Here is a 27,131-nt window from a genome sequence, read left to right as displayed (position 1 = left end):
TTGAAAAAACTCACTCCCATCCCATTTCCATGTGCTCCATTCCGCTTCCAGTTCCCTATAGGTAATCACTTTTATTACTTATTCTTATATATTCTTCCAGGATTTCTTTATGCAAGTACATGTGTGTGAGTGTGTATATATATTCTTATTTATCCTCGTCCTTATGCAGAAGGTGGCATACTACATACACTACTCTGCATTTGGATTTTTTTACGTAACAAATGTATCTTGGCAATCTTTTCATGCTGTATAGCTCCCTCTTTTGTTTCTATTTTTTTGTTGTTTCTATTTTTTTCACAAATGCCTAGTAGTCTATTATGTGGACGTATCATGGCTTCTTTAATCATCCTCTACCGACACCCGGGTTGTTTCCAAACTTTGTCTATTATAAATAAAGCTGCAGGTGAGTAACCTTGTATATGCATTATTTCCTGTGTTTGCTGGTATATTTGTAGGCCAAATTCCCAGAAGTAGGATTGCCAGGTCAGAGGGTAATGCATTTGTAATTTTGATGTGGATTGGCAAGTTTCATCCATAGCAGTTCTCTCATTTTATAGGTGAGGAAACTGAGGCTTTGGGAGTTAAATCACCCATTAGGAGTGATGGAGTGAGGACATTTCTCCAGGAGGCCTTTCTAGACCAAATTTGGGTCAGGTGCATGTCCTCCATGTTTCCATAATACCCTTTGCCTCCCCTAACAAAGCCTTTATCACATGTACTGTAATTGTTGATTTACTTTCCTGTCTTCCTGACTACATGCTCATTGCTATAGTTCTGATACCTAGCACAACACAGGGCCTGATGCAGAGTGGGTGCTCGATAAATATTTGTTGAACGGATGAATGGAAACAAGTTAAGTCTTCTCATTCATAGTCCAGAGATCATTCTATTCCATTTCTCACTCTAACACTCAACTTAAAAAACATGTTAGCTACACAGATAAATGCAAGATATAGGGAGATGTATTTAGAATTGTTCATGTGGAAAAGATTTAGGGTATTCAGGAGTCATATGAAAAGAACTGGGAATCAGCTGTTAAAATTCTCGTGTAATATAAGACTTCATTAATGGAAGTGCCATTTCCAGAACGAAGGAGGTGATAGTTCCCAAAGCTGTCTCTGGGGTTTTAAGTAGTAGTATAATTCTGGGTGCTGCATCCTAAGAGGCGTGTAGGTGAAGAAGAGGACCAACAGCGGAAGGTGATTAGGAGAGTGAGGATCTGGATTTCTACCAAGTATGTTAAAAGAACTAGGGCTATTTGTGTAGGAGAAGAGACAATTTAAGGAAGATGTTCTGCTTTTAGATATTTTGAAGGGCTTTACAGAGAGTAGAAGATTTTTCTCTGTAGTTTCAGAGGGGCTAACTGGAACTCTTAAGTCAGATTTACAGATTTTAACTCAATGTAATTGAATCCAGAAGTGAATGCATGGCCTCGTGAAATGTCATAAATGGTTTGGCTTTTTGGGTTCTCTTCACGAGGAAAACAAAGCAAGTCAAGACTTGTGCGGAGTAGGAACTAGCCCACCTAACACAAGTACTCCCCCCACCCCCCAAGAGAGACCTCTTTTCCAGGGAGAGACCACTAGAGAAGTTGATTTCTGTGGAGTCCATTCCAAGGGGTTGCAATGTCAGGAAGGAGTATCTGAGGAAACGCGAGAGACGTTGGAAATAGGGTCAGGTCCTGAGAGTGAGGAATTCAGCCCCCTCGTCAAGTGACCTGAGGTTCAGAACTAAGTTTTAGTTTCAGTAGGTAACCAGCATGAGAACCACTCTTGCTCTTAGCCACATATGCTAAAGGCTCCATAGAGCGAGTGCGGTCTGACGCCCGTGTGGATAGTTCAAGGGCCACATGCATATTGCACACTGGCTTGAACCTAGTAGTAGTCCTTAAAGCTGGGTGAGCAGGGTAAGTGGGGCCTAACGGGAAGGAATTCAGGCAAAACAAAGGTTGAATGGCTGATATCTGTCAGAAGTGTTGTTCTAAAAATTGAACTGTACGCGAGTTGTGCAAAGCTTGGAAACCTATTGACGTATGTTTAGACACTCATTTAGAAAAAGAGAGGTTGCAACAATTTGGGAGTATTATTGATCTGAAAAAAAATCAAGCTATGGTGGAAAAAATAAAGGAAAACTTTTTTTTCCTCAATGGGGGTGGGGTGTGGGGGAAGGTACAGAAAGAATACTAGGTAGTCTAGGCTTTGGGGTGAGCACGAGGGGTCAGGCCGACAATTTCCCAGTCCTTTCATGTCCAGTGTCACTGAACCATGCCCCAGCTATTTCCATGTATATATGGTTTACATAGTTACCATTTTTCAGTAGTTACAGAATATTCCATTATGTTAATATTTCAGAGTATTATCAGCCATTCTCCTCATATCATTAGATATTTAAATTCTCTCTCCTTCCTCCCTCCTTCCCCTCCCTCCCACCCTCCCTTCCTTCCTTCCTTCCTTCCTCTCTCCTCTTATTTCTAATAACACTGCCATGAACATCTTGTACTAATTCCTGCTATTTACTTTAGGATTATTTCCTTGGAATAATTCCCCCAAATACAATTATTGGGTCAAAGGATAAGCACAGTTTATTACACATTTCCAGGTTGTGTTCAGGAAAGATGACACCAGTTTATTCCCAACAATGTGAAAATTATCTCCGTGATTAATTAAAGCTCTGTTTTCTGTGGGATGCATCAGACCCAGAACCTTGCCTTGGAAACTAAACCCATCCATTGGCGAGGATGGTCACTCTCGGAAGGTAACTAGATAAAGGCAAGGCATTCAAGCTGGCAGAAGGAGAGACCGGTTACAGTAATTGATATTTTATTTCAGTCTCTAAGAGCATGAACAGGAGCAAGGTGGGATATAGTTGTAGGAGATCTGTGATGCCTGGAAGCCAAGCACCTAGGAACAGGAAAATAAAACTCAGATTCTTTTATTGGAATGCATAGAAAGTAAGTTTTTGGCCATATGTAATCAGGCTAGACCCATAAAACATAACCAGAAAATCTGGGACTAGCTGGGGAGATGGCTGGGGAGGTGGGAACAGGAGGCAAAGCTTTGTGTACTCCAACCCTGGCCTAATTGGATTTTTGTCATTTTAATTTATTTTGCTAAGTTAATAGTTATACTTATGATACCTTAAAATGGTCTTTCATCGCCTTATTAAGCTGTACATCTTTCCAGGGTTCATGTTTCTTGGACTGCTTTTTCAATTAAAGTCTGGTTATTGACTCTTTTTTTTTTATGTGCTATGGATAGTAACCTTATATCACGTTTTTCACATTTCAGTATTCTGCTCTCTCTGTCCTTTAGCTATCTAATATTATATTGGTATGTTTGACAGTTGATATATTTGGGGGAATAGAAATTTTTTTATAATTGAAAATATCTTGTCTGTGATAATATTTTACTTTTGGGGAGCAGTTTTAAAGTTCTGTCTCTTCCATAGTTGGAGTAAATAATGCTGTTCTGGTATCTTCTACATATAATTTCACTCTTTAGCCTGCACGAATGGTATGAGCTTAAGGCTCTAAGTTAGTTCTTTGCATTTCTGTTCACTTCTTAGTTGCTCACCAGCACCTTTTCCTCTAATAGGATTGCTTCTGGCTGATCATGTACTAACCCTTTATATTTATTTATGAATACTATTTTGAGTTTTTTCTACTTCAACTAATACCCTATCTTTCTTAAAAAGATAATAGTTTTTCTTTTGTAACAGTTTAAAATTTGATAGTTTGAAACCACTATCATAACTTCAGTGTTTTTCCTTTGGTATTTTTCCTACTTTTCAAACACATGTGTTTTAGTACTAATATCAAGTTCTGTAAAATCAGTATTTTATTTAATCTACATAATAATTTAGGGAATGTTGTCATCTTTACTATATTTAGTTTTCCCAGCACGGAGCAAATTATATTTCTCCATTTATCCATCTTTATTTCTACCGTCAGACTTCATGTCATCTTTGATTAAGATGTCTCTAATTTTCTGATTTAAATTAATACACACTTATTGACTTTTTTTGTCAGCATTATAAATGGGGTCTCTTCCAGTGCATTTTCTAGATGTGGCCCATGATACATAGGCCTGTAGTAGTTTCAAATGGCTTTTTATCCTGCAACTTTGCTGTTTAAAGTCGTTATTTTAAATAATGACTTAGTTATTTTAAATGACTGGTTATTTCAAATTGACTTTATTGAGTTATATAATCATATAACTTTATAACTTGATGATACTGAATTATGTCATATATAAAACGTATTTTTTCTTACCTTTCTGTGTTTATACTTTTAAATCCTTTTCTTCTCTAATACCTAATGGCCCATTCAGTGACGTAACTACCTTTTTGCTTCCCTAAGAACTAGGAAGTAGGGGAATCAAATTACCCCGTGAAAGTTGCAGCCAGCACATAAATGGATAAAGATATTAACGTGTGATATTCTCTCTGGGAGATGAAATGGATCCCAGGTGAACAATATTAGACCTGTTTGAATGTGATCATGTATCTGGAGGAAGAACGTATCAAACAAAAACTAAGGAAAGAACAGGAAAAAAAGATTGTTATAGAGTCAGTTTGGCAGTAACTGCTCCAGTGTTATCCAGTATAAAGGATGGGTGAGTTTTGAATAATCTGAAAGTAGAGTTGGATGCAGGAGGATGTAACTCACAGACTAAGCACTCCTAGTGTCCCATTGACCCCACTGACAAGGTTATTCCTAAGGTGAGATTGATGTATCAGGCTTTATTAAAATGCAGTTCCTCTATCTCACCTGGCTCATCTAGCAACCCACATGGGTCTTCCTCATAGGAAGAGAATGCACTGATACAGGGGCTTGAAATATTCCATTCCCTGTGACTGTGATTTATCATTACAAAGCAATGGACTGACATAATGCGGAAAGAACGCACTAACCATATGAACTTAGAATTATTTTAGTACCTAATTTCCCATGGTAAACTAACAAGTTAGCATTCTGGCTGTATGTCACCTACCCCTGAGCAATGGCTCTGCAGTTGGTGTGCAAACAGAATCGAGTTTCTGAGCCCAGAAGGCTCACTAAGAATATAAATTTGCTCCTGAGGCCTCTTGGAGAGAGCCCGACAACCTGGTTGTGGTGTTTGCATTGGCAAAAGGCTGAGAATGGGTATTTTAGTTTTCTACGGGCACTTACTGCAATGATGCTATGATTCTTACTACTTTCCTCTCTTCATGTGACAAATTACATTATTTTCCTTGTGTCCAGTCATGCAGTCCAAGTATAAACTTTGCTTGTTCGTAATGGAAAGTTATTTTAATGTGGTCTTGTATTTTATTTATTAAGATTTTTATTTAGTTATTAGAGCCATACTCATAAAAAGCCATTGTGAATATCTTGTCTGTTTATGGAGAATAAAACTATTTTTGTCTTCATCTCCTAATGTATATAAATGTTGAATCACTATGTTGTGAAACTAATACAATGTATGTCAGTTAAAAAAAACTATATTTGCCTTGTGAAGTAGATTGAAAAGCATAACATTCTTATCTATTTTTTAGAAAATTTAGAAACATTCTTACCAAACTCATTGGCCGTAGGCATTTTTAAAATGGTAATTTCTAATAACTTTTTTTTGTTGTTGTAAATTGTCCATTCCAGTTTGCTATTTCTGGATATCTCCTTTTTGTTTTCTTGTTATTTTGAATTTTTATCCATTCCCATTTAATTACTAAATTTATTACCAGGTAACTAAAATTTTATATTGCCCTAATTTTTATTTATTTATTTATTTATTTATTTATTTTTTAAAAGTTTTTTTTTTTGGACATGGACCATTTCCAAAGTCTTCATTGAATTTGCTACTACAACATTGCTTCTATTCCATGCCTTGGTGTTTTTTGTTTGTTTTTTTGTTTTTTTGGCCACAAGGCATGTGGGATCCCAGCTCCCTGACTCCCCGACCAGGGATCGAACCTGCACCACCTACACTGGAAGACGAAGTCTCAACCACTGGACCGCCAGGGAAGTCCCATGCCCTAATTTTTTTTAAAAAAGTATTTTCTAACTAGTAATCTTGATTTGATAATATGAATTTTTCTCTGGATTAATGTTACGTTTTGTTATGTTTTTTCTGCTTTTGATATCACTTCTTTTTTCTTTTCCTAAATTCTTTTAGATAGATTCTTAATTGTTTTTATTTCTTTCCTTAGTAATCTAGACAGTTGGAAACTCTTTTGTTTAAGAGGTCTGATCTTCCTTAATATGGCTGCCTGACTTGTAAAAGTCCTATTAGTTGAAATACTCTGTTTATGGATATATGTGTATAGCCATGAGTAGCTCATTTGAGAACTGTCTTCTAATCTTCACACTCAAGTAATTTTATTACATTTTATTTCAATAGTGATAGGAAGCACAAAGAAGATGACACTGGAAAGGAGGCTCTGACTGAAAGAGAGAAGTTATTGGCTGTTGAGGGTTTTTTTGTGGGTCAACAGAGAGAAAACAGCCAGGAAATGAGCTGCCAAATGAAAAGGCAGGTGAAAGCTGCTGGTCCATGAGGTGTAACCCTGAATTCAAAGTCAAGGGGCTGCCTGTAGGCCAAGCCAAGCAAGTGGCTTTAATATCATCAGTTGTGGTGCCACTCATTTATTATGGTCAGGAGGGACCAAACAAGAAACTGATTCTGCACAGACAGGCCAGGGTTTGCCAACAAAGAGTTTACACACACTGAAGGCAACCGACAGGTATCGTTTCCAGGGACATGGGCCAGGCTCAGTGTGCATGGATATAGCAAGGAACAGGTGGGTCAGGTATTCCAAGGTGATCTGGGGTAACAGTGACAATGATGGTGGCCGTAGTGCTGGGTACCCTTTACAGATGTTGTTATTGATATAATAGTTTTATAACTCTTCCCATTTTACAGTTGAGGAAATAGAGGCTCGTCCAGGTTTTAAATAACTTATCCAGCCAAGTTGACATAGCGAGTAAGCTGTGGAGCCGTGATTCTCACTAGCCTGTCTAATCCCGAAGCCTGTGCTCTTTCTACTGTATCACATGGCCTGGCATCTAGCAGGCACAGAAGCATTCACACACGATTCAGACAGCTGACACAACAGGGTTACAGCTGCTGAACCTAGGATGGAGGTTATATGTTTTTCAAGTCTGGCTTTTCCATACTTAGTTTATGTCAGCAAGAGCGGGCAGGTTATGTGTTGGCAGGTAGAGTGAAGCAAGGTCTCCTAAATTCCTGCCACTGAGATTATAATTCTAATGCTCCTCTGCCTACTTCTCTCACCTGTGCCAGAAGTGATATTTGTGTAAGTTTATGGAGCAGAGTGAGGGCTGAGGTAGAGTCTGTCTTCCCAGGCTGTGAATCAAAGGGCTTCACCTCTGGTTGCCCCGGTCCCCAGTCTGCGAGAGGAACCTGCAGGGCTCGTGGGGTGCCCCACCTTGTAAGCTAAAGCCTGTGCAGGCAGCCACCCAGGTTGGGGGAAAATATTTGTTCATATTTATTTTTATCTCACCTTCCTAGAATTTCTACTGTTTGTGCATGTTTTATGAGGTTCATAATGTATTGGCACAGTGGTTCATGTATATAGCTTACAAGTAAATACATATAAGACATATTGATGTGGAGCCCAAACATTTTTTACTGACAGCTTATGATTTTAAATGTTTGGAGGTCAGTACTCTAGGGCAATAGACTCCAAACCTGGATGTGCAGTTTAGTCCCTTGGTAACTTGAAAAAAAAAAAAAAGTCCAGATTTCCTTGGCCCAAACACACTTACTGAATCATATTCGCCAGGGGTAGGGTCCAGGAATGTGTTTTTAAACAAGGACCAGAATTGGAACCACTGCTCTAGGGTATGGTCCCTAAAAACAATCTTACTGCTTTCAGTTGCTGGAAAAAAATCTTAGTGCCATTGGTAACGAATAGACTATTGGAAACCTGTAGTGCTTTGAAGACTGTATGAATCGGCTTACTTGTTTATTATTTGTTAACCCCTGTTGAAAGGTTAGCTCCAAGAGGTGGGCCATTATCTAGCCTATTCCCCTCTTGTTCCTAGAATAGTGCCTGGCACATAGAAGTGTTCAGTAAATATTCGTTGAATGAATGAATAAATAATGAAACCCTTTCCCCACTGCGTTTCGGTAATATGTGTCCCTTCTTTCTTCAAATACCAAAGAAAGAATTGGTTTCAGCTGGGCTGCCGTCAATTTGAATGATTTGGTAAAGTCCTTGGTTATTCCACTAAGCTGATTGCCATTTTTTAATGGTCAAAAATTATGTTAATTCTCATATTTTATTGTATTTTTAATGCCACCAAAGAAAATAGTGGAGGTTGGAAGGTGACGTAGAGATCCGCTTTTATTTCATTTCTCATTTCAGATCCCTGTGTCTTTAAGGAAAGGGCTAAGCTACAGCTTGGTCATTCTCCAGATCCAAGAGGAAATGGATTGTAGCAGTTGTGCCTTTGTAGAGCAGATGTTTTGGTTGGAAAAGCTGTCAACCATCTGACTCATAATAAATCCTCAATTCCAGTAAATTCCCAGTTTTCAGTTACAGTAGGTAGGATGCAAGAAAACAATGTCTTCCACTTTGGGATCTTTGAACTTGTTTCACGTATTAGCACCGCTCCCTGTGCGTTACTGTGTGTGAAAGGACGAAATACTAGGGGAGGTTAGAGCAATTCCAGGAATAGACTCAGTCAGTTGGTGTTTGTAAGGGAGACCACTGGAGTTGAACCAAAGCCACTGACTTGCCTGACATAGTACTAATGACGAGAAGTGTAACAGCATTGAGTTTTCTTACATGTTCCCCTATTAAAATCATTTCTAAATTATGTTAATTTGAATAACCTATAAACAAGCTTATAGTTTTCTGTTTTATGGTTTCCTTCCTTTTTTCTCCATAAAACTTTGAAAGTAATTATATGGTTCCTTACATGATAGCTTGAATTTTAGAAAATTTGTTTTATGGGGAAATCTGCTCAATACATATAAGCTTCTCAAAATTCTACCAAGACCTATATCCAGTGTTCCATATGGATAAATCAGGATTAGATAAATAATATTAAACATATCAGATTTTGTATTATGAGCTCGGTGGAGGGAATTCATTATTGACGTAGTAACGTGCCATCTCATTGTCCTCCCTCTGCTTTTATCGAGCAGTCAGTTTCTTTTTAACCATCACTGAAGTGAGAAGAATACCATAATCTTCACAGAGATAATTGAAGAATTCAAGGTCCCATTGCTTCTTCATAGAGCGACAGTCCCATTGCTCTAGTCAGGGGCCTGGCTTTGACTTCTGAGAGCTTCTTAGGTGACCTCTTCTACCAAATGAAACATTAAAATTTGGGAGTAAGCAGTTCATTTGTCCAGAACCCCTGACATTTCCTGGGTTGGTCTTTGGCTTTCTTATCCAGCACCAAATTATTCAGAAGTAATACTATTTTCTTTACACTCCTTCTGTATCATTTTGTTCTTTCCAGTTTTAGCTGATAAGGGGTCATTATATACTCAGAAAACCTCAGTTAACACAGTACATTTAGAGAGCATTTTTTGGCCTTTATATTCTAAGGCACGTTTGTATATCTTCAGAATTGCTGTTGCATCTCTTCAGTGATGGAAAAGGTAGATAAAACTGTGTCCCTGCATTCACCCACTGATAAAAACTGGTATGTGGGTGAGTCATACCTGGCAAGAGGTAAGAGACAGACGATTCCGACTACAGCATAAAGGGGAGAAAGCAGAAGTGGTCAGTTCCATGAGAACATGTCTTATTCATCTTGTCTCTCCCGTAGTGAATAGCATGTGATGCCTTGCACGTAACAAGCCTACTGGATTGTAGTGGGAAAAGCATGTGCTATGAGTTAGAGAAGACTGAATTTATTTCCTGATGCTCCACTTACTAGTAGAAGATTTGGGATATTTTGCTTAATCTCTTTGAGAAATTTTTAAATCTGCAAAATAGAGATGACTGTATCTATCTTACAGGGTTGTTGGTGATGTAAGTTTAGGTGTGATGTATGGCACCCAGACAGAAATCAGCCTTATTAAGTGATTTTCTGTAAGAAGCACAGCTAACCCAGGTTTGACTACTTTAGGCATCAAATCTTGACTCCAGGATCAGGTGGAGGTCAGCCATTCCACATAGATAGCTATAACCAAACCTGGCAAGGTTCCTTAATTTGGGGAAAATGGCAGTATTTGGGGAGATTACTTAACCTGTGTTATGATTTGAGAACTATACATATTTTATTACACAATTAAGCATAAATATGTACCATAAAACTTTGAAGCATGTGTATGTAATGGGTTTCTGATTTAAGATTCCAACTTCTCTCTTCCTTTTTGTTTGTTTTGTTGTTGTTGTTGTTGTTTTATGGCTCTTTCCACTTTCTCTTCCTTTTTGTTCCTAAGAGAACAGTGTCTTTGTATGGCCTGGTCTGGATTTTATCATCTTTTAATTCTTTTCTTTTTTTATATTTGGAAGAATCTCAAATTTATAATAGAAATGGAAGAACAGTACAGAGCATTTGTTTTTTTTTAACCATTTGAGAGTAAGTTGCTCTGTGATGCCCTTTTTACTTTCATGTACTTTAGCCATTTCTTATAAATATGTACAGTCTCCTACACAATCACAGTATAATCATAAAAATCAGGAAATTAACACTGATGCAATACAACCATCCAAATCTAAGACGTCATTCAAATTTCACCAATTATCCCAATGATTTCCTAATAGCAGAAGAATTCCGTTTAGAATCATAGATTATATTCAGTTGACAAGTTTCTTCAATCTGTAATAGTTCCTCAGTTTTTCCTTGACATTCACAACCTTTTTGAAGATTATAGACCAGTTTTTTAAAATGTCTCTCAATTCGGGTTGTCTGATGTTCCATTATGATTGGATTCTGTTTATGCGTCTGTGGCAGGAATATCACAGAAGTGATGCTGTGTTCTTCTCACTGCCCTCTCTCACGTGGCACACCCTATCTGTTTGACTCATTACCAATGTTGTGTTCACCTTCATGACTTGTTTAAAGTGGTGTCTGTGAGGCTCTCCCCTGCAAAGTTACTTTTTTTCTTTTGTAATTGGTAAGTATTTTATGGGGAGGGCCTTTGAAACCATACAAATGTCTCGTTTTTCATGAAACTTTATTTATAGCAGTATGGACTCATGATTTCCCATTTGATTTAATGGATTATAGTCAGTTACCATCATTGTTTATTTTTATTTTTATTTTTTTAACATCTTTATTGGAGTATAATTGCTTTACAATGGTGTGTTAGGTTCTGCTTTATAACAAAGTGAATCAGTTATACATATACATATATCCCCATATCTCTTCCCTCTTGCATCTCCCTCCCTCCCATCCTCCCTATCCCACCCCTGTAGGTGGTCACAAAGCACCAAGCTGATCTCCCTGTGCTATGCGGCTGCTTCCCACTAGCTATCTATTTTACGTTTGGTAGTGTATATATGTCCATGCCACTCTCTCACTTTGTCCCAGCTTACCCTTCCCCCTCCCCATATCCTCAAGTCCATTCTCTAGTAGGTCTGCATCTTTATTCCCGTCTTGCCCCTAGGTTCTTCTGACCATTTTTTTTTTCTTTTTTTTTCTTTTTTCTTTTTTAGATTCCATATATATGTGTTAGCATACGGTATTTGTTTTTCTCTTTCTGACTTACATCATTGTTTATTTTGATGCTCAATATTATTTCTATATCTATCTGTGTATATTAAGCAACTATGTTCATACGGATACCTCCAATACCAATTTAATATGCTGGATTTGTTCTGTTTTCCTCTTTGTACGTATTTGTAACTTTCTTCTTTGAAAGTGATAAATCCAGTTCCCATTCTCCATAATATAATTTGGATATATTAGCCAGCGATAAATCCCATTCCTGTTCTCCGTAATATATTATGGATATATTACCCAGCGATAAATCCCATTCCCGTTCTCCGTAATGTATTGTGGATATATTACCCAGCGATAAATCCCGTTCCCGTTCTCCGTAATATATTGTGGATATATTACCCAGCGATAAATCCCGTTCCCGTTCTCCGTAATATATTGTGGATATATTACCCAGCGATAAATCCCGTTCCCGTTCTCCGTAATATATTGTGGATATATCACCCAGGGATAAATCCCGTTCCCATTCTCTATAATATATTACGGATATATTCCATTGGTTACACAGCCCCCACCCCCACCCCCCCATGTGACCAGTCTCCCATTGTTGCTGCTGTCTCTCCCTCGTGTGGGCACCCTCGCACTCTGCTTGGGCTCCGACACCCTACACCAAGTTGCCTTTCTATGGGGACATCCTTCTCGCTCTGCTCTGGACCACTGTAGACCTCCCACCCCCACCCCACATTCAGCCTTGCTCTCCAGTCCATCTTTCCCAAGCTGTTAGAATACTCTTTCTAAAGCAATCTGATCATTTTATTACCTTGTTTGTAATCCCTTTTTGCGTTGCCCTTAAAAAAACAAACTCCTGGCTGAAATGCATCAAGGTTGTTTACAGTTGGTGCCTTAAACTTGTCCAGCTTCATCTGTCACCCCTCCTTACTAGTGTCATCTGTTTCAGCCTTCCTGAACATTGCCCTGAATGTGCCATGTACCTCTGTACCCCCGTGTCTTTCTATGCACTGTTCTCTCTTTGTTTCACTCCCTTATACTTTTTACTCCTTTAGAGCACTGGGATTCCTTCCAACTAAAAACGTTATCTCCTTGAAAAGCCCTATGTGGCAGCCAGTTTTGCCCTTTCTTTAACACCTCTCCTTCTTCCTGCCATAGATTCACACCTCTCTTATAATACACCTTTATTCTAACAGTTTTAATCAGGTGGTCAGTTATTGTTTTTTTTATTGTTTATTTAGTTTTCCTACTTGTCTGTAAAGGCTTTGAGGGCATGTGTCCCTAGCACCTTCTAGGTAGTGCCTAACACAGAATAGAGTATTAATACATGTTCGTAGAATGAATGAATGCATGAATCCTGAGGTCAGTCCCAAAGGTATACTCAGTATAGAAGGAGAATGGAAATAATTGAAGACAGAAGAAAATAAAAGAAATCTGCAATATATTTTGCCCAGGATGCATAGGCTTAGTAGGTCCAGCCATGGTTTATCTGGGGGAAAAGCCCTATTTAGTTTGCTGAGGCATTGGGAAGGTTTTCTGCCCGTGTAGTTTTTTAAACGTGGTTTGCTTGTTTGTTTTTTAACGTAGTTTGTGAAACCTGTTTTGGATTGTTGTGCAGATTTTCATGTACACTTACCAACATTTGATTCAGTAAGTAACAGACCCAAGAGCTAAAGGGTTCAACCTAGTCTGCTATCTTAATTGTATTCTTTCATGCTTATTTGATATAAACTTTTTTCAGTAAGTTGAATCCACATTCTAATGTGAACAAGAAATGTTAAGCTGTTAATAGCTTCCCTGGAGAATTGCAACTTGCTAGGATGCTTCAGTACTTTCATCATCATTTATGTATCGTGAAATGTCACAATTTCTGTTCATAAGCACAAAACTGCAAATGTACGTCAATTGGTCTATCTTAAACCTGTTATTAGCTTAGAAATTAAAAAAATATTCTTCACTAACCCAAGCCAAGGATAAGGTCTAACTCAATTTATAGTTCTTCTAAATCTGGTCATCAGCACCTCTATAATTAGTAAAGTTCTAAATAACAAAGCCACCTACTCAATAGTTATGTATGCTAAGTCCAACATTTAGAGTTTTCCATTTTGGGAACTTTTTAGTATAATATGTTCTTCATATGCAAATTTCTACTCTTAATAATTTCCTCCTGTTTGGGGGGATCTTACATTTCCTTTTTGATTCACACAGACCTCATTTAGTAAGCGGCATAGAGTTTTCAAAGCAGGTTTGGATACAGTAGATTGACGTAGTGAAAAAAAGCATTGATGCAGGAGTCAGCAGTCATGGGTTTTGGTTTCAGCCCTGTGACTGATCAACTCTGCACATTAGACAAATCACTTCCCTTATCTCGGTTTCTCCATCTGTAAATCTATGAAGTGTGGGTATTGGAATCAATGACTACAAACTTTATTTTTAATATAATAGAATAGAAACCTTTTTACAAATGAAATCTTTCTCCCAGTGCCCGGTATACAAAATGCCCTGTATATGTCTTAAGACATATACTTTAAGGTACACATGATCCCAAGTTTTCCCCAGAACACAGGGTAACAACCCCTGGCCCAGATCTCGAAGGGGTCTTTTTTATTTTTAACATTCTCTGATTTTATTTACCCTTCGCGCATGTCATTTCACCTTTGGCACATTTCCTACATCATTGACCCGAAGGGGATAGTGTTCACAATGCCAGCTCTCTTGACCTGGCCCCTTTCTCTGGCTCCTCCATAGCTTATGGGTGTGGCTGGTTAGAAGAATATTTGAAGAGTACCTTACTGTACTTTTCAGTTTCTACCATGATTCTTTCCTCCATTTAACTCTGAGGTTTTGGAATATACCACAGATACTTATTTTTAAATCCTAAACTTTGTCTCAGATACCTTCCACACTCTTCCACAGCCCCGTTCAACATCACAGTTCATCTGTGTTCTCCTCCGGTTTAATCACAGGATGGATATCTCAGTCCATTGCTTTTCAGTTCTCTCTTTATTTTTGGACCTATTTTCTCTCCCTTAAGTGTCAGTTCTCTAAGCCGGTGCTTCTCAAACTTTAATGTTCTACAGATCATCTAGGCATTTGTTAAGCATCACCCAGGTGAAGCTGGTGCTGTTGGTCTGATTAGCAAGGCTCCATCCACACAGGCTTCATTTAGCTGCCGGCTGTTCACAAATGTAATGCCACATCTGCCTTTGGGGTCTGGTGCTGGTCCCCTGTGTCTACACGTTTTGAACTAGATAGTCTGGAGTAAGGAAGTGGTAGGACTGTCTTCACTGAAAAACATCCAAAGCTTGCTATTTAATATCATGCTTGCTGGGAAAGTCAGAGCTTCCTTTCGCTGCTTTCTACCACCTCTAGAAGTTTTGCTTTTTTCCTCTTAGGATGCCCATTGCTCTCCTGCCTTATCTCCTCTCTTATAAAAGTATAATGCCAGGAAAGAGTCTGATGAATTCACTCTCAATACATAGAAGAAACTGATGAGTTTTCAGCCTTACCTTTTAAGGATTAATCACGTCCTATCTTATCGGATCTCTTATTGAAGAAGAAAAAAAGAACATTTCTCATCTTGATGTGTTTACATCTGCCTCTTTGAGTTGGGAGATGGATTCTTGCAATTCTTTTTTTCCTTACTGTTTCCATCAAAATGTCTTGCCCATGGTAGGTAAATCATAAATGAGTATTGACTTAGTGATAGCACATGGTGTGTTGTTTGGAAGTTGATTAGAAATGGCAAAAAGATTGCTCTTGCCTTTTTGTCTTGTAAGGTTTGCTCTCTCAGTCAAGTGTTTGAACTTGAATTTTCCTCTTATTCTAGGGGATGACCTGAACCCAAGGAATAATGGCTCATTCTGCCCCAAATTACACCTACTGATTTATATTGGAAAGTCAAATTAATAAGGTACATAGACCTCTGCTGTTTCTGCTAGGGAAGTCTGCTTGTGGAACCCATTTTTGGATCAGCAGTTTACTGGCAAGCATATGTGATCATTCTTTCACACACATATTCATACATTTGTTCATCAGATACTTATTGGGTGCCTATTTTTGTAGTAGGCACCATTCTAGGCAGTGGGAGCACGACAATGAATGAAACACTGCTCTTAAGGAACTCAACCAGATACATGATAAGAGCACATATCTAAGGAACTTTAAAATGCAGATGAAACAATGAAATGTTACCATATGAAGGGTGTAGCTACATACCTGTAGGATTTCAGAGGAGAAACCATTACATCAGAGGGCGGGATCAGGAAGTCTTGTGAGAGGACATGGCATCTGAGTGGCACTTTAAAGAACAGATAGAATTGGGAGATTTGGGGTTGGGGGAATGCAGGGCTGGAAGAAGGCATTTAGGATTGAGTGGCAGGATGGAGTTCGGGCAGCTGCTGCAGTTAGGGTGTGTCAGCGGCGGAGTGGGAAAATGAGGTTGGAAGGATACCTTGGAGGGGCTGGAATACCAGGCCACTGTAGGGCCAGGGTGCACTTTTGAATCTGAGAGAAATGCAGTGTTTACTTCTCAGAGCTCATTTTCTGCTCTGGAATCATTCCTCCAGCCAGTTCCAGAGGGATATGGCTCTAAGCCTCTAGTTCTTTTCAGAGCTCCTATCTGCCCTTTAGGTTCTGCAGATAACATCAATATGCAAATCAAAAGATCTCTGATTACTTCAAGGAGAGAGTGTCTAGTAGGCTCCATTCTCTGTTTTAACACCTGTGGCTTGTGATTGTCGCCAGTTAATGAGGGTGCGGTACCAGGTGGCTGAAACAGCATGGAAGTAACCAGTTGCCTAGTTGCCATGGGCACCAGACTGTTTGAGCCAAATGATTCGCTGGGTGGGTGGGTGCAAAGGTGTTATGCACTTCTAGGGTGCCGTTCCCTTCTGTCCTCACACACAGAACCACACAGGAAGAATCTCTAAACCCCATAACTCAAAGCTACCTAGCCTGGAAAGGATAGGGTGGAGCTTTAATAGTAGAAAGAATAGCATGGTAATGGAAATGATGTCAGACCAAGAGTCGGGGAGGAAGGAGTAAGAGAAATGAAACTTAACATTTACCAAGCACATTCTTCATGCCTGGTTCTGTGCTTGGCTACTTTCATATACATTTGCCGAAGCCTTGCAAACCTGTTGCTTTCCATAATGCCCACATTTAGCATGTCATATGGAAAAAATATAAAAACATGCAGACTCTTAGCAAAATTTTTTTATTTCTGTAGCTAAAAGATCACCATTTCTGTGCAGTTGTTAAGTTGTATGATGAACTTGCAAAACGTTGTATGTGTTCAAATGGCTTGCTGCTGCGGCTTGTCCGCCTTTAGCGTTGGCACCTCCAATACCTTTTCATTCACTGGGTGAGGTTTAGGGTGGCTATAGAGCGGGGAGTGCAGGCTGTTCCATCCAAGGCCCGGGATGGGTTACTGTGCTGTTTCAGGTCCACCAGGATGAGAAGCAGTAAGTGCAGGAAAATAGCCGAGCTGCAGCCAGAGCCTGACACTGCGGCAGATTGCTCTAGCAAAGCTTTCTTCTGGCACGTGCGGAGGCATGCCGCTCACCTTTGTTCTAAAAGCCCTTTCTAGGCTCTGATTAGGGCCTGGCACTCCGTAGCATGTAACAAGTATTCAAATAACTCAGGAACGAAAGTCTCTTCTTAGCACTTAGTTCTGTAAGTTTCAATTTGCCATGGTTATCATCTATATTAGTCAGTTTAATAATTTACAAGAGAAAATGCTGGTTATAAGTGAAGGAAAACCACTTCAAACCAGCAGAAAGCACGTAGGGCAATTTATTGGCTTTCCAAAGCTGGGAGAAGGTTGAAAAGCCAAACAACAGTAGGAGCAGGACACAGCTGGACCAAGCACCACGGGAACTCAGGGTGTGAGTGCTGCCCAGGGCGCTCTTCTCTCTCAGCTCTGCTTCTCTAGGGTGCAGGCTTTACTCGCTCACCCTACAGCCTGGCCTCTTCCATGAATGGGAAATACGGCTACTGACAGTTTCTTTCGCCTGCGCAAAAGGACTCGACTCTTCCGGGACCCATCAGCTGTTCTCAGGGGGTTGGAAGTGGCATCTCTGCTGGGAGCTGTAAGGATCGGGGCTTACGGGTGGGGACTAGAAGAGAGAGGGGCTTCCCAGGAGAAGAGAAGGTGTCAGGCAGGTAACATCACAGATGCCCACTGTATCAGCTACCATTTCAAATCTGTCTTTTTCTATCCCTTACAAAGAGCTGTATGAACTACTTACATAAAAGCTTTATCTACCTTTTCCTTAAGTTATGGAACCATACTGGGGATGTGGTAAATGGTGTCGTATTTGTTCCATATGCGCTTAAAGAAAACTCACTATTGTTTTAACTTGTTTTGTTGGGCTCCTGGATGACAGTCTGGCACAAGGTTTGTATCTGTAGATGTGCATAAAGTCACAACTCAGATGCCTGAGGATGTGGTTTAGTTTGATTTGTAAAACAGTTACAAAAACTGATGCTTATATAAATAAGCTTAGCTTCTTATCAGACTCATTAAGAACACATTGTTAGGGTAATAGGGGAAACCCCACACTCCAGATTCTTTCTCTAGAAACATTGGTGAGTAGAGAAGGTGGTGGAAGCCAGGAAACATCCTGTGCTTCCAATGAGGACCCTGGCTGTACTGCGATTTCCCCCCCACCCCCACCCACCACCACCTCCAACCCTCTGGAGAGAAGTCTCCATTTTACACGCCTTTTAGTCAATGCTGTGATTATTCAAAGAAAGTTGGTGGTTCTCAAGGCTATGTCTGTTAGGTATAATAACCATTGGGACAGGAGTTGACCAACGAAATCTTGATCATCATTATTTTAAAAGAGCCAGGCATTTTTTTCCCCAAAGTTGTTTGCACAGCATGTGTTTCAATTTAGTTTTATAAACAGAAGCTATAACCAACATATTAAGGTTAAGTACAGCTTCACAAGCAGATTCCTGCATAAATGAGAGCAGTGAAGTGGTTTTTGTTTATGAAACTAATAAGCAAGATATAAAAAAAAACAAAACAAAACCCTAACCCCATACTGTATGGTGACATCTCATAGTAATGAACTCAAGATGTCACTTTTAGAAAACACGGGTAGGTGACAGCAGCTCTCTCCTGGTATCCTGGACTCCCCTTCTAAGAGCTGGCTGTTCCAAGAACATTGTAGTTATCCTTTCCCGACCCGACAATCAGCTCTTCTTATTTCCACTGAGTACAGTTAGTTAATCGTAGAGTGTGCCTAACCGTACAGAATTGAAGGAAGATTGATGTTATGGCTTAGAACTCCACAGCCCTCATCAGTGTTCTTGGGGAAGCCATCCTCTTTCCTTCACTGAGTCTGTGTGAAGATGTCAAACAAATACATTTTATTTGGCATGGTGACCTTTATAGCTTTTATTTAGTCTTCATACTCTTAAAATTTAAAATTTCTTGCTCCACAGTTTCTAAAAGTAAACATTAAAACACATAAAGCATATACTCCTCAATTAATTTTGAATACCCATTGGTGCAGGCAGGATAGTCTATTTGGGATAAAAAGGGCATAAGAAATGGCTCCTTAAGTTGCTTATGGTCGTTTGGAGCACACAGGATTTAGACACCAAATGGAGGACAAGTACATGTATAGTAAACCTCTGCTATCTTTTCTGCATGTGGGTTTCCAAGTTGTTTATATCTTTCTTTGAGCACTGATACTGAGTCTTTTCTTTGTGCCCAACAACATGCCAGTGGGTATAGCATCATGGCTAAGAGTCCAGGTTCTGAGTCAACATACATGGGTTCAAAATTCATTTTCACCATTTAATCACTTTCAAGCCTCAGTTTCTTCATCTGCAAATGTACAATAATAGTACCTACCTTTTAAGGCTGTTATGGCAATTGTATGAGATAATGCACAGAAAGCACTAAGCAAAGTGACTATTGAATAAACACTGAATATATGTCAGCTGTTGTTATTAGACATAATAGGAAGTAGGAGATCTCTACCCTGCCCTCAAGAAATTCAGTCTGTTTGGAATTTAAAATATACACTGCTTAAACAGCATGGGGAATTCATGAGGCAACATGTACAAACTACCAAGGGTAGACATAGATCACACTGCAGTTGAAAGGAATCTTAATGGAGCAAGTGAATTTACAATCAGAGTTAAAGAAATTAAAGTCACTGGGACTTCCCTGGCGGCCCAGTGGTTAAGACGTCGCCTTCCAATGCAGGGGGTGTGGGTTCGATCCCTGGTTGGGGAGCTAAGATCCCACATGCCTCACGGCCAAAAAACCAAAACATAAAACAGAAGCAATATTGTAAGAAATTCAATAAAGCCTTTTAAAAATGGACCACATTAAAAAAAAAATCTTTAAAAAGAAAACAGAAATTAAAGTCACCACATTAAGTCACCACATAAAGTCATTAAGAAAAGGAGAGAAAGAACATTTTAAATTGTGCTTTATTTTTTAATTGAGATATAGTTGATGTACAATATTATGTTACCTTCAAATGTACTACATAGTGACTTGACATCTGCATACATTATGAAATGATCACCACAATATTATTGACCATATTCCTTATTTTGTATATTATATCCCTGTGGCTTATTTATTTTTTAACTGGAGGTTTGTACCTCTTAATCCCCTTCACCTATTCTGCCCTTCCCAACCCCCTCAAGAGAAAGAGCTTTTTGATAAGGGAAATGGCAAGGGCAAAAGTGTTAGTCAAGATCTAGTAAAATATATGGGGAGTGGCCCAGTTTGTCTGGACCAAGCAGAGGGAATCTTTTTACTCCCATTTCTATTTGGAGAAACCAAATCAGACGTAACTCTCTTAAAGGCTACCTTCACAAGATATATCAATGTATCAAAGTAATTTTTAGGCAAGAACTCAGTATGTGGTGAGATAAGCAGTAACTAGGCCTTCAGAACCCCAACCCCAGTGCTGCAACCCCTGCTGCATGGAAAGGAGGGGACCAGGGCCAGGGGCCACACCAGCAGGCAGAAGGGCCCGACACGACACGACACGACGCCCATTGATTCCTTACTCTTGTATCCATTTTGCTTTCCGACTACACTGCCTTTCCTTGCACTTGTATATTTCCCAGCACTTTGATGAAGAGGAAATGACCTGATTTCAAAAAAAATGACCAGTGTCTTTATTGGACAGAGACCCCTTAGCAGTGAGACCAAGGTCTTCTGTTAGGTACATCATTTTCCTTGTTCTTCCATATTTCTTTTGCTTAGATTTAATTCCATTCCCTAGCATGTTCATTGTCATATCTTAATGCTAGTAGAATACAAATTCAAATTTTGACTGGGACTGCTTATGCTGACATATAACACCGTGAGTCAAGAGGACTTTTTATCCTAAATCTCCTCTCTCAAGTAATGAGAGGCCACTGCCGAGTCTCCATAAGCTGTCTTTGACCACTCTCTTGAAACTTCCATTCCCTCCTCACTCCTTGCCCCCTTCCCCTGCTTTCATTTTTCTCCATAATATTTGTAACATATTATCTATTTTCCTTACTTTGTTAAATGTTTGTTAAATGAACGGTAGCATCATGAGAGTCTTATTCTCTTACTTGAAAGAACTTGACTTTGAAAAATCTAAATTTATGTAATTTGATGACGAATCTGTAATATCAAAATACTGGGCCTCTAAAGTACAAACCTCACTTAGTATATTTTAAAATAAGGTTCTGTGTTTGGAATTTTTAATTTGCTTACATCTTTTCAAAAGCTCATAGCTTTTGTATAATGAGGTGCTTACTCAGACCTAGTTTTTTCACCCTAGGAATCATGATTAATCCTGGGTCTTGTTTAATATCATTTTAAATGTAACTCAAAATGGTTCTTACTCTATTTTTGACAGACAGTATAATAGCTTCCTTATAGTCTTTATGTCCACAAACTGGTTTTGCTAGTAATGGTTATAGCTTTGTTGTAAGCCTTTTTGAATTGAGAAATACAGTGGCTATGTGACATGTAGTTTGTAATATATATTGTCCAGCTAATGTCTATCAGCAATTAGTTAATTGATAGTTTGTTCCTGTATTGACACTCAACATATAGGGGCTTGTTTAATGGCTGCTTTCCTCACTTGGAAAATTAGCATATCAAAAAGGTACAGCATAATGATAAATTGTACTTGTGTTTGCTTTCATTTCCAAGGCTAATTGTTGTCTTTTCTACACCCTTTTGATATTTGCAATGAGCAGCGATTGAGAATAGGTGTATAGATAAACCATTATGACCTAAGCAGAATGTTAACTTTTATTAGTCGGTATACCCTTCGCTTACCTATGGTTCAGCTTTGAGTTTTCTTTGATAAAATCTTAAGTAGTCATAGATTTAAGGAACTAAAGAGATAAATATTGAGAATCTTTCTAGCAAAAAGCATTTTCTGTTTAACTCCATTATTTCCTCATTCTTACAGTCATTCCTGCATTAATTCAGTTTTTTTCAACCAATTTGCTATATATTTACTATGTTCCAGACACTGGGGATACAAAAATGAACAGGAAAAACTCCCAGCCTGCATGGAACTCACCATCTAGTGACTATTCACTGCAAGCCGTAGGAACCCCTTTGTGCTACAGCCAAGTGCCGAGCCAAATCCATAGTTAGTTTTCAGCAAAATATCATGGCCATTATTGCCTCACCCTATGTATATCAGTGCCTGACATGCTTTTATAAAGGTAGGAGTCAGTATTTTTATTTTTTTTATTTTTATTTTTTAGCTTCAGCAGATTCGGCATCTTTCCCCCATTTTAGCTTGTTGCAGTTTCAAATGGTGCAGATAGAAAACCCTGAAAATGTATACTTATACATTTTTAAATGTCCCCTACTACACTATAACCACCCCCTGTTTTCCAAATGCTGCCATTAGTGGTTACAATAATCATCTGTAATGTTAGCTTCTAAGAGCCATGGTACAAGAGCTTCTTTTATAATTTCCCAGATGGAAAGGAACACATGTACAAGCCTGTTAGAGTTGCAGAAACTGGAAACAGCTCTGTGTGGATTTGTATTTTTGGAACTCTTTGGGCTTATTTAAGCTCTCAAAGTCAAACTTACGTATCCATTAGGAATCAAATACCAACTCGGGGGAAAACTCACGTGCCACACCAAGGGGAATAAATCATATTAAAGTAGTTCATAAAAGGAACTCCTGGAAACAACTATTTTCATATTCAGAGTAATGTTTCGTGTACTTCTTGCAGGATGCCAGATAATAAATGTTGATTATATAAACCAGGGTCATTCCGGTTGTTTGGAGGACTGTCTCTGAGCATTTCTGTTCTTTGCTTAAGTAGTAGTGAAATGAGAAGTTAAAAAGCAGGAAAGGGAAATAATTATAAATTATCCATAGGCATATGGAATGAAGCTGTTAATTAAAAGGGTTTTTACTGGCCCCAGGTTTTGCAGTGTTTTTTTGTTTTTACAGAGTTTTGTGACTTGAGGTCAGAGCCTTGACCTTTAACAAGGAAACAGTCATTGGGGAAAGGTATCTGAAAGTCAATTCAATGTTAGTTCTTTTTTTATTGCCTCTCTTAAGATGACCAGCCTAACTCGAAAGGGTGACTACTTCTACACTTAGATTATAAAATGAATTTGTCCCGGGACTTCCCTGTTGGCATAGTGGTTAAGAATCCGCCTGCCAATGCAGGGGACACCGGTTCAAACCCTGATCCGGGAAGATCCCACATGCCGTGGAGCAACTAAGCCCGTGAGCCACAACTACTGAGCCTGCACTCTAGAGCCCACAAGCCACAACTACTGAGCCTGCGCACCACAACTACTGAAGCCTGCGTGCTCTAGGGCCTGTGTTCTGCAACGAGAGAAGCCACCGCAGTGAGAAAGAAGCCCACGCACCGCAACGAAGAGTAGCCCCCTCTCGCTCTAGCTAGCGAAAGCCCACACGCAGCAACGAAGACCCAACGCAGACAAAAATAAATAAGTAAAGTAAATAAATAATAAAATAAAATGAATTTGTCCCTCTGAATGTGAATTTTTTCAAGCTCAGCTTCAACCTTATTTTAGATATTTTATGAGTTTTAGAGTCATATAATTACATAGTTTCTATTTGTTGAGACTATAAGTATTTTTAAAATTTTCCATCCTTACCTTGCAGAAAGGAATATTCAAGGTTGGATTCTTTTTTTTTTTTTTACCAGTACTCTTTTTTTTTTTTTTTAATTAATTAATTTATTTTTGGCTGTGTTGGGTTTTCGTTTCTGTGAGGGCTTTCTCTAGTTGCGGCAAGTGGGGGCCACTCTTCATCGCGGTGCGCGGGCCTCTCACTATCGCGGCCTCTCTTGTTGCGGAGCACAGGCTCCAGACGCGCAGGCTCAGCAGTTGTGGCTCACGGGCCCAGTTGCTCCGCGGCATGTGGGATCTTCCCAGATCAGGGCGCGAACCCGTGTCCCCTGCATTAGCAGGCAGATTCTCAACCACTGCGCCACCAGGGAAGCCCCAAGGTTGGATTCTTTATCATCTATAAAAGAGCAAAAAGTGATAGATAAACTCAGACTCCCAATCTTGGCTTTCCTTTTAAAACTGCTAGTTCTAGGGACCTTGGTGTACCTGGCGGGGGGTGGGGGTTACGGGGGGAGGACAGGAGCAAAGAGCCAGTACTTAGTTTCCAGACATCACTGGTGACAACAACTTTTGTAAAGCAGGTTGCTGAAAATCACTAGGTGTGGAGAAAAACGGTTAGGAATTAACATTAAATTGTTTATTGATTTATCCATTCAGCAAACATTGGGTGGTTTCTGTGTTCCAGGCACTGTACTAAGATCCCCCTTGTACATACTTCCTGTGTCATACCACCTAAAAATATATTCCAGATATACATGTGTATTGCAAATCTACATGTAAAAATAAAATTGTAACAATGTTAGATGAAAAACTAGGAAAATGATTAAACAACCCCTGAGTTATTAACCAGATTTAACTCTATAGAAATCTAAATTTTCTTCTGATCTCAGAAGAGCCCCTAGATAAAGTCAGAAGTCAAAAAGAGAAAATATTTATAATACATGCGATAGACAAGTGTTAGTAAATCTAATAAACAACAATAACAAAAAAAGTCTAAGAACCTTTAAGCTAAATGGGTAAAGGATTTGTTGGGAAAATTTACAGGAGAAACGTAAATGACCAGTAAACAAGTGAAAAAAATTGCCCAGCTTCATTCATTGAGTCTAAATTGAGATACCATTTTCCAGCTATCAGATTGCCAACATTAAATTAAAGAGTGACAACAGCCAGTGTTATCCAGTGACTCAGGATGAACGGAAAGAGGCTCTCTCTCATACTGATGCAAATTCATGGGTCCAAATTTGAACTGCTGCAAAATTTTTTGAAAAACAATCTATTAAACTCTATTAAAATGTAAAATATTTATAACCTTTGACCCAACAGCTGAGTTTTAGTTATCTCCTAAGAAATATGAATCCCACTAGTAAAGGGTATATATACAAGGATATTTATTGTAGCACTATCAAGTAGCTAAGAACTACAAACAACCTGAATGTCTGTTGCTAGGGGAATGGTTAAATAAAAAATAAATCCATGCCGTGGAATATTATGTGGCTATTTAGAAAGCAGTTGGTAGAGTCCTGTGTATAATATGACTCCATTAGGGAAAACAAGACACAGGGTTAAAGAGTTATTTATATGCAAGTGTGTGTGTGTTTTTATGATCATAGAAAAAGCTGTTTAAGGCCACATACACGGTTACTATTGGTTACCTTGAAAAGTGAGGGTGGAAATGCTTTTTCTTTTAAAAACTTCTGTATCATTTGACTAGTTACAACAAGCCTAAATTTTGTAATGTAAAGCGAAAAGACAATTGAGAAGTTATAAAAGAGAGAATGAAAAGGGAAGGGTAAGTGGCCAAAGAGATAGAAGAAGACCAGGAGAGTATAGTTTCTTAGAAGCAAGAAAGAATTTCCCGAGGAGAGAGATTTCCATGTTAAATACTGTTTAGAGATGAAGTAAGCTAAGGACCGAGAGGCATTTGCTGTGTTTAGTGGCTGCCTGTGGGAAGAAGTAGGGTCAGAAGGCTACTCTAGTGGGCTAAGGGGAGGCTAAGAGGAGGGGAGGGAGTGAGGCAGGGAGTGTGGACCACTCTTTCAGCAGTCTGTGCAGGGGAGGAGAGAGAGAACCCAGGGAACTAGGCAGAGACCAGCATGATTCTTTTCTTTCTTTTTAAAATTTTTATATTTTAAGATGGGAGAGACTTCCAGTCCTTGTCCCTGTGTATACTTGCCACACTTGTGCATCCTATAGGCACAATAGAAGGCAGAGCAAGGACACTGAAGATGCTAGAGGTGAGCAGGTGAGCATGATGTCCAGCTTCTTAGGATGCAGGAGAAACAGGGCTGAGGTTAGTTTTAGATCAAAGGAAGGACTTCATATCTGAGATTCTCACAGCTCACGGGCAGTGATTCTTAAAGTCTGGGTTGGGACCCTCCTAGGATGGCTGCTGAGCCCTCCTGAGGACCTGTGAACTGATTCAGAAATGTGGGTCAGTTCTTACCGGTCCTTTGGGGTGAAAGATGCACAATGATATTAAGTTTTTTAAAAAAACCTACATTTGACTTGGAGCCACTGTCAACCAGAAATAAATTATTAAGGGTTATTAAAATTTGCTATTCACAAATTGAAATCAACATGCTACGAGAATTTATTCTAATTTGGTATTTTCTTCTGGCAGTCTGGCAAATACTCAGTGCTTGGCAGTAATCGTAAAGCACATGCACATAGTTGTAAATCCCACAATTTTAATACAGGACAATTCAGTGTATCATCCGTGTTGGTTTGGGTTGGTTATGACATTCGATTGTTGCTATTCGTGCTTTTTAATTATAAATTACAGTAAGTTTAGCTTTATCATTATCAGTCTAGTTTATTGTGGGTTGTTTGGTTAACCTCTCAATGTTTCTTGACACATATTTGGATCAACAATGTTTTTGTCATAATATTCTTATAACTAGCCTTTTAAGATACGTATGTCTTGTGGTTCACATATGAATCATCCATAATCATTTTGCTAAAGCAGATATGTACATAACACCCTGCCATTTGCATGTACAGTGGAATACTTCATAGTGATATGCTTCTTGGTAATGTTTGCCATTTAAATAACATATTATCAAGGTAGATATAATAAAATTACTGGGTATTTTAAGATTTTGTTGTTGTCTAGTGATATAAATCATGTTTATAATGCTTCTTCATCCTAGGAAAAGTAAATTTTAAGCCATTTGTATGTATTATGTAAATTATAAGCCATTATATATCTTGCTAGCAACATGTTTACTGTAATTTGTTAACTATGTTTTTGTCTAATTCTTTGTTGTCACCAGATTCACTTTTCCCCTCTTGGAATGTGGGAACAAGTGAAATTGGTGGCAGTCTTTTTCTCACTGTGGTAGGCTTTGGTCAGAAAGTTTGAAAGCTATCACTCTAAAAGAGTGACTAGGTAGG

General features: G+C 38.9%; 1 protein-coding gene across 3 annotated transcripts in view; it reads left to right on the top strand.

Annotated features, from left to right (window-relative positions):
* The window catches only part of BABAM2 (BRISC and BRCA1 A complex member 2), a 444,468-nt gene that overhangs the window by 211,675 nt on the left and 205,662 nt on the right, over positions 1–27,131 (top strand). The window lies entirely within an intron of this gene.

Source organism: Balaenoptera ricei, chromosome 13 (assembly GCF_028023285.1).
Source record: "Balaenoptera ricei isolate mBalRic1 chromosome 13, mBalRic1.hap2, whole genome shotgun sequence".
Classification (NCBI taxonomy): domain Eukaryota; kingdom Metazoa; phylum Chordata; class Mammalia; order Artiodactyla; family Balaenopteridae; genus Balaenoptera; species Balaenoptera ricei.
Note: the sequence above shows the minus strand (reverse complement) of the source record. Positions and strands in the feature narration are given on the sequence as shown.